General features: G+C 46.9%; 1 pseudogene; it reads left to right on the top strand.

The window, feature by feature from the left end:
• Positions 1-300: 300 nt before the first annotated feature.
• Positions 301-2,869, top strand: LOC113566846 (annotated as a pseudogene).
• The last annotated feature ends 6,036 nt before the right edge of the window (positions 2,870-8,905 follow it).

Below are 8,905 nucleotides of genomic sequence, written 5' to 3'. Positions count from 1 at the left end.
TAAACTTTAGTTTTCTCCGTTTTTTTCTTACTCACTCATATTAAAACCAAATTTAATCCATCAAAAGTCAATAAGTAAAACGATTACCTGGGAAAAGATTATAGATAAATGATCTTGTGACTACATAGAATTTAGACGGATTGCTCCTTATCGGTGATGTTTGACTGAATTAAGCATTTTGGCTGATATACTCGACTCGAGAGCTGACACACTGATAATGTTATCTCCAGATTTCCCTCAAAACATTCCTATAAAATCACAGTCAAAAGGTGCAATGCCTTCAATCGAAAAAGTATTAGCATGGTGAACGTTTTAAGCAGTCTACTTGTCTGCGGACTGGTACTTGTCAGTGCCGCACAACTGAAAGACGGAGATGTCCTGCAAGATTACCAGCGTTTAAAAAGTCTCCGCCCGCTGGGAAGTTTGCCGAAAACTTCCGTATGAATTGCTCCCGGACTTGGATCTTTTCCACCCCCGAATACCCAGTCAGGAGGATCTGTTGTGTTTCGCGGACATGGCTCAGTTCATGCAGGCGCTCACTACTGGAAAATTATGGGAAAATTATACTTAAGAGTAAGTAAATAATGAAAATTATATTCAAGTCAATGAGAACTGAAGTTGACGAATTTTGTGAGCAGTGATCGATGCTTGGGGCTCCATTCCCTCAGGAGTGCTGTCCGGCAATGTCTACCATCTGGGTAACTTCGATGAGTCAAGATCAGCGAGGAGATCACCAGTAGTCACAGCATACATGGAAAGTACTGTTTTCTAATTGTACCCGCCGTATCCATTTCGATCAAGATCGCATCTTGCTTTCCGGCTTCCTGCTCTGCGGCACATATGGATATGTTTCTGGAGCAGTTAATGCAGAATTTGTTGAACTCAAGCAGCACAAATATAAAATTTAGCGAGGCCAGCTATCAGACAAGTGAATCGAAACCTTGGGATGGAATGACCATTTTCACAGTGTAAGTTAGACCTTATCATAATCAATTTCTGTGACTCATACTATGGATTGCAGTGTACTTCTTGGCTTGATGGGTACTATCGTGGGTCTATGCACGCTCTACGACTACTTTCTGTGCCAGGATCAGAGTGAGGACCGGAGAGAACGGAATGATTTACAGAATGATTTAACTCGTATTTTGCCTACCAGGTAGTATCTCTGTGACTGTGAAGATGTGCTCGGCACGGTCAAGTTCCCGTGCCATCTTCCGCATTGTCGACAGCAAATCGAATCCGAACGTGATCAGTTGTCTTGATGGAATCCGCTGCATGTCCCTATTCTGTGTTGTTTTGTTTCTCCAAATATAAATACCTTCAATATGATTTCGGTTTTAGTGGCCTCATGCTTGTATGTGCAAAAACCATTCAGCTCTGTTTTTTTGTTTGCTAGTGGGTCGCGGAATCCTTTTCCAGCTTTATTCTCCACGGATTTTTTTCGGTTGATTCCTTTTTCTTTATTGCTGGCCTACTAGTGGCTACGGTTGCTCTTCGCTCAATGGATAAGTAAGTGTTTGAGATATTTTGTATCCATCGAGAATTATTGCCAATTTTCTTACAGATCCAAAGGAAAACTGAATGTGCCGCTTATGTATCTTCATCGTATTATACGGATCGTGCCGATACTTGCAATAGCAATCCTAGTTTACATAAAGCTGACGCCCATTGTTTCTGGGGGACCTTATTTTAAAGGTGGATTCCATGGTACAGCCGCCTATGAAAAGGGCTGGTTCTGGACGCTGCTCTTCGTGCAGAATTATGCTACAAGCAATATTGTAAGTCATAGATCTACTCTTATTACCATTTGTACGATAATCGTTTTCAGTGCCTGGATCACACATGGTACTGGGCAGTGGATATGCAGCTTTATATAATCTCTCCGCTTCTGCTGATTGCACTGTATAAGTGGGGCAAAAAGGCAGCAGCTGGCATCTCGGTTCTTGTTCTCCTACTATCGTCCTGCCTCTTTGCCACGATGATAGTCAACAAATACTCATTGCTCTTCAAGTAGGTCCACGATGCTTCTGTTTGTCGTTGGAGTTCTTCAACCCCATTTAATTGCAGGAATGGAACCGAAGGAGATGCCGGAAGGAAACTGTATTCTGCCACACATACTCATTCGGCACCTTGGCTGATTGCATTTCTTTTGGATATTTTCTTCACCTGAATTGTAGGAAGAAGTTCCAAATAAGCCGGATTTTGGTATGGTCTGGATGGGTTCTTAGTCTGGCCATGATCTTCACCTCGATGTTTGCCCTGTACCCTGCGACCCAATGGAGTGCTCCACCCCTGTCCACCCTCAAGGAGTTTCTGTACTACACGCTTACCAGAGTGGGCTGGCCCTTAGCCCTGTGTTGGATCGTCTTTGCCTGCATGCAGGGCCATGGCGGTCTGGCCAACAGTTTCCTATCCTCGCCATTGTGGCAGCCTCTCTCGAGACTCTCCTATTCCGTGTACATCTGACACCTTTTCGTACAGGAAGTCAACAGTAGAAGCGTTCGTACTAATACTTATTTCTCGGACAAATTGTAGTAGGTTTTGTTTCTAGTAGTTGATGGTTGCTTATTTTTAACTAACCTCATTGATGATTTTCAGATGCAGAAATTTTGGTCTGACTTTGGGATCACTATTTTCATTTCGTATCTGCTTTACGTTGTCATTGAGGCTCCTTTTGGCGGACTCGATAATCTTCTACGATCCCGGGAGAAAAGTGTTTTGAAGCCCCAAGCTCCAAGCGAACAAAAGCAATCCTCAGTTGATGTCCAGCAGGGCCAGTTGAATGCCGGAAGTAATCTGGTTGAGTCCGACGTGCCTAAATAAGAAGCCACAGAGACTACTCCAGAATAGTTATAGATGTAAATATCAATATGGGTTTTTATACCCGATACTCAAAATGAGTATTGGGGTATATTAGATTTGTGGTAAAAGTGTATGTGTGTAACGTCCAGAAGGAATCGTTTCCGACCCCATAAAGTATATATATTCTTGATCAGCATCAATAGCCGAGTCGATTGAGCCATGTCCGTCTGTCCGTCTGTCCGTCCGTCCGTCTGTCCGTCTGTCCGTCTGTCCGTCCCCTTCAGCGCCTAATGCTCAAAGACTATAAGAGCTAGAGCAACGATGTTTTGGATCCAGACTTCTGTGATATGTCACTGCTACAAAAATATTTCAAAACTTTGCCCCGCCCACTTCCGCCCCCACAAAGGGCGAAAATCTGTGGCATCCACAATTTTAAAGATACGAGAAAACCAAAAACGCAGAATCGTAGAGAATGACGATATCTTTTAGACTGCGGAATCTGAATTGGATCGTATTATTATTATAGCCAGCATCAAGAAAACAATTTCATTTTTTCTCGCCCTGTCTCTCTCTAACACACACGTAGCATAGGCGGCTTTGCTTAGAGTAAAACATTAGCGCCTAGATCTCAGAGACTATAAAAGCTAGAGCAACCAAATTTGGTATCCACACTCCTAATATATCGGACCGAGACGAGTTTGTTTCAAAATTTCGCCACACCCCCTTCCGCCCCCGCAAAGGATGCAGATCTGGGGATATTCATAAATCTCAGAGACTATTAAGGCTAGAGTAACCAAATTTGGTATCCGCACTCCTGTTAGATCTCACTATAAAACGTATATCTCAAAATTTCGCCCCACCCCCTTCCGCCCACACAAAGGACGAAAATCTGTTGCATCCACAATATTGCAAAATCGAGTAAACTAAAAACGCAGAATCATAGACAATGACCATATCTATCCGGTTGCCGAATCTGGATCAGATCGGATCATTTTTGTAGCCAAAAGCAAGAAATCAATTTTTAGTGGCTACGCAGCGCCCGACGTCACGCTCAGACTGATTTTCTGTCTCTCTCGCACGCACTCTTTGTCGTGTCGTTTAATATTAGCGGCGTCTGCCGGAGGAGAGCCATACTGACTTAGTATCGGGTATAACTGTAGAGTTGCGGTGTCCGCAGCAACTCACAACGTTCCCCCTCGTTTTTCACTCTTATGTAGACATTTTGTAGATTACAAAACCACATAAAAAAGATGTGAGCTTCCGACTACCCACACACTAGACTGATAAGAGTAATTATTAATGATGTTCGGCTGTATCAAGTATTACGCTGTGCTAGTCTGAGTACCTCAGACTACTCAAGACTACCTTACTCAACACAATTGTTTTTATAATCGGCTGGTGGTTCTAGATAGAACAGATGGCAGATGGCGAAACGCCACCAATCGAATTAGCATTAGCATAGGAAGCGTTGTGGGTCCGAGATAGCCCGAGAGCGTTAGAGCTGCTCGGGGACGCTGTTAAGCCGAGTCCGAGAGATAGCGACATAAGGAGACGAAATAATTCCACTGCATGCGCATATGCGGTAGCAAATGATCTTTGCAGTGCAAACGACAACACCAAAATGCATTTCCTTTGGACCGCACCACTGGCAATAATTTAAAATATTTAAGCTGCTTGATCTGACATACTCCCCCCGTTGGAAGCCTGACTTTCAACAGCAACAGCATTTGGCAGTAGGCACAGCTTGTTGACGGCGCGCTTTGTGATTCCAGATGACGTCTTCAGCACAGCAACTCGGGAAACGCCATCTCGTCCAGGCAAAAGCTCGACCACTCTCGCCAGTGGTCACTTCATGGGAGGAAGATTCTCATCCTTGACAAGAACCAAATCGGCGACAGCTAAACTAGGCTTCACAGTGCGCCACTTTGAGCGCTGCTGCAGTGACGTTATGTACTCCTCCTTCCACCGGGACCAAAGGAGCTGCTGCAGGTACGAAACGCGCTGCCAGCCGTCCAGGCGATCGAAGTTTAGCTGCGTGACGTCAGGCTCAGCGAACGAAGCAGGAGGGCCACCATTCAAGAAATGCGCTGGAGTTAGAACGTCTAGATCGGCAGGGCTCTCTGAAATTGAAACTAAAGGTCTTGAATTAATCACTGCCGTGATGTGGCACAACCGCGTCCGCAGCTCGTCAAATCCAAGAACCGAGTTGCCTATCGCACGGTAGAAGTGGTACTTGGCCGTCTTCACTGCAGCCTCCCATAGACCACCAAAATGAGGGGAGCGCGGAGGAATGAAATGCCAGTCTATAGCCTCGACCAAGCAAAAATCCAGCAGCGCCTTCTGATGGTCATCGCTGAGGACCAGGCGCTTTAATTCCATCAGCTCATTCTTAGCGCCGACAAAATTGGTTGCGTTGTCTGACCAAATTTGCCGCGGCTTTCGTCTAGTACATATGAAGTGCCTTAGTCCATGTAGAAAAGCAACTGTGGATAAGTCCTTTATAAGCTCCAGATGAACAGCCTTGGTAGCGGAACAAATGAAGATGCAGATGTAGCACTTGATTGGAGCCTTGTTGCGTGCCTCCGGTTTGTAGAAAAACGGCCCACAGAAGTCCACGCCTGTGATCTCAAAGGCATGAGAACCATCGAGCCGCTCCTTTGGAAGATCCGCCATAATATGCTCCAATACCCTGGGCTTCAGTCGAAAGCATCTTACGCACTTGTTTACTGCCTTGTTTACCGTCTTCCTCCCCCCAATAGGCCAATATTGGGAACGAATTAGTCCAAGCAAAGCTCGAGGACCAGCGTGCAGATTCCGCTCATGAAAATGGGAGATTATTGCAAGAGTCAGTGGATGGCTGCTGGGCAAGATGATTGGATGACGGCCATCAAATTCCAACGAAGAGCTTTTCAGTCGAACATCTACCCTGAGAAGTCCAAACTGATCCATGAATGGCGATAACGATGCGATTGAGCTCGATGAGGAGACTGCTCCCCTTGCCCGCAGAGACTTCATGTCCTCCCATAGATGAGTACGCTGGACTAGTCGTAGCAATACCTGGGTTCCATGTTCAATGTCTGCGACAGTGAGACCGGGGCGCCGAATTCGGTTGCAAAACTTGTGAATGTATCCGAAAACGCGTTGCAAAGAAGCAAATGAATTCGCATACTTGGAATTAGCAATAATGTCCATGTAGGGCGATTTGAGCAGAAGAGCCTTCCGACGAAGTTCAAGGGCTGGCTTATCAGGTAGCACAGTGGGTGGCCAGTCATCTGAGGAGCCGCAAAGAAATGGAGGACCATGAGCCCAAAGAGGTGACTCATTCAGCTCAGTCGGATGAGCCCCTCGAGACAGAATGTCGGCTGGGTTTAAAGCTGTGGGAACATAGCGCCATTCCATTTTTTCGGTCATTTCCTGAATCGTTGACACTCTATTTGCAACAAAAATATTAAATCTTGACGGCTCGTCCCGAATCCAAGAGAGCGCAACGGCAGAATCACACCAACAGTAACACCTTCCCTTGAATACATTCATTCCAGCTATCTCAGATATGAGCCTAGCCAGCAACTCCGCTCCACAAAGCTCCAACTTTGGTACTGTAAGTGTCTTCAAAGGAGCCACACGAGATTTGGCACACAGTAAGTGACTGCTGGAATGCTGACCCTAGGACATGACAAAAATGCATGCACCATAAGCCTCGTTGCTGGCATCGCAAAATCCGTGAATTTCCAGCGTAGAGTCTGGAAGGACTACAAGCCGAGGAAATTCAAGTCGACGAATCTGACCAAACCTGGTGCATATTTCCTGCCACTCGGTGTTCAGTGCGACTGGAAGGCTTTCATCCTAGGACAACTTCTCTTGGCACAAACGCTGGAGAAAGATTTTGGATTTAGTAATTACGGGACCAGCTAGTCCGAGAGGATCGTAGAATCGCGCTATGGATGACAAAACAGAGCGCTAGCAGGAATTCAAAGAAGATTGAAGGGCCGAGAGCGAAAATAATAGTAGATCAGAAACCGGATCCCACGCAAGTCCTAAAGTTTTAGTCACATGGCTGCCATCGTCGCAAAGAGTAACACGAGCAATAGATAACTTATGGATAACTTATGTGGTTGATGACACTGGTTGAGATGGCAATTAGTTTAGATCTTTGAATGCTATATTAGTTGGTGATTGCACTGATAGATTATTTATTGCACAATCACGTCGGGGTCACCAAATGTTAAGCTATTAGGCGTTTTTAATAACTGTTGCAATTTGAAGTTAATGAAAGTCGAGAGGCTGTTATAATTCACAATTTATTTGCATATGTAAACCTACTTATCGCGTATGTACATATGGCAATGATTGGGCGAACGATTGATGCGAGGATGTTAATCTAATAGCTGCGACGATTAGCTCAAAACTGCCCATGCAAGGGCTGAAGGGCCAATCTGCCGGGCCCTATGCAGCAAGCTTAGACGCGAGCGAGAGCGTATGATAGCCCGAGAGCGTTAGAGTTGCTCGGGGACGCTGTTAAGCCGAGTCCGAGAGATTGCGACATAAGGAGACGAAAGAATTCCGCTGCATGCGCATATGCGGTAGCAAATGATCTTTGCAGTGGGGGCATTGGAAACGACAAAACCAAAATGCATTTCCTTTGGGCCGCACCACTGGCAATAATTTAAAATATTTAAGCTGCTTGACCCGACATAAATAATTCGACGATATATTATAAAGTTTTGTTTTGTATATTTCCAAAATAAAACGAGGGGGAACGTTGTGAGTTGCTGCGGACACCGCAACTCTACAGCTATACCCGATACTAAGTCAGTATGGCTCTCCTCCGGCAGACGCCGCTACAAACAAGTAAGAAGGCACGGGTTGGGTCTTGTACTGGTATGCTAATATGCTTTATTGGTATCTTAAGTCTATCCTACGCTATTCCGACTCCGGTGCTGGTTCTCCTCCTGGTTCTCCTCTGTGGTTCGATGAGCGTGTCGCTCCCTGGGCTCCCCACGGCGTCGCCAAGCGTGGCACCGCCGGCTCTACTGACTGGGGCTAGCGATTCTTGGCACGTGGCCCAAATCCGCCTCTCAGTCAGGCGCCTGACGCGTTCGCTCTCACTCGACTCACTTGGCTTTTCGGCCCGAGGGTGCCTCACTCCTGGTGGGATGCGCTTCAAGCGTGGCACCGTTGGTTCAAGGGATTGGGGTCTTTGGCTCTTGGCTGCACGCTCGAGTCCGCCTCTCAATCCTCACACAACGCGTTCGCTTTCTAAAGTTCTTTTCCCTTCGCTTGGTCTCACTCTTGTGGCTCACTATTCACTTCACTCTTGCTAGCTCCGTTTGCTGACTCTCCCCGTTCCTGGTCGCGGCCCTCCTCTTATAGGCTCGCTTCTGCGTCGGCGCCGCCGATGCCGCCTGGCGCTAACGGCACTTTCCGCCATGCGGTGCCCGTATTTTTCCATCGGCGTTCCTTCATTCCCTTGTCGCTTTCCAACGGGACCTGGCTGGTGGCGTGATCTCATGACCATATTTGGTCATGCGCTGGGCCACTGCCGGCCCGATCCCGTCATCCCGCTGCTCTCTCTCCAGGGGTCCTCCCCTCTCATCTTGGTTCCCCGGGAGAGCTCTCCTCGGGAATTCGCCGCCTCCGGATATCCCCGGATAACGGCCGTTAGCGCTTAACCCTATACTGCCCCCTACTTGTGGGAATACCTTTCCTCACACTTCCCCCTTTCTTTTATTGGCGGAAAACCCCGGTTTTCCGCGTCCCAGGTTTGCTTTGTTCTCGACCCGGGTGCTTCTTTTGCTTCTTTTGCCCCGCCCGATATAGGGTATGGTCGCTATTCTGACCTACTCGATATGACACAGCGTTGCCCTTACGCTCCACTCGATAAAGCGTAAGGTCGTTTTTGTGATCTACTCGATATGTCGCAGCGTGCGTATTCTACTTCCGGATCGCGAATTCCTCAATGGACTGGAAACGTACTATTTTCTCGCGATGCCGGGTGTTTTCTTTGTTTTTCTTGTGCGCGTCTGGTTTTCCTGGTTTCCTGGTTTTCTGGCCCTCTGGATGCTTCGGGTAAGTTTTCCTCCCGCTTTCACGCCTTCCGCCGCCT

This window comes from Drosophila persimilis, unplaced genomic scaffold, assembly GCF_003286085.1.
Source record: "Drosophila persimilis strain 14011-0111.01,24,50 unplaced genomic scaffold, DperRS2 tig00001093-arrow-arrow-pilon, whole genome shotgun sequence".
In the NCBI taxonomy this organism is placed as follows: domain Eukaryota; kingdom Metazoa; phylum Arthropoda; class Insecta; order Diptera; family Drosophilidae; genus Drosophila; species Drosophila persimilis.
This window is presented reverse-complemented; position numbering and strand designations above follow the sequence as displayed.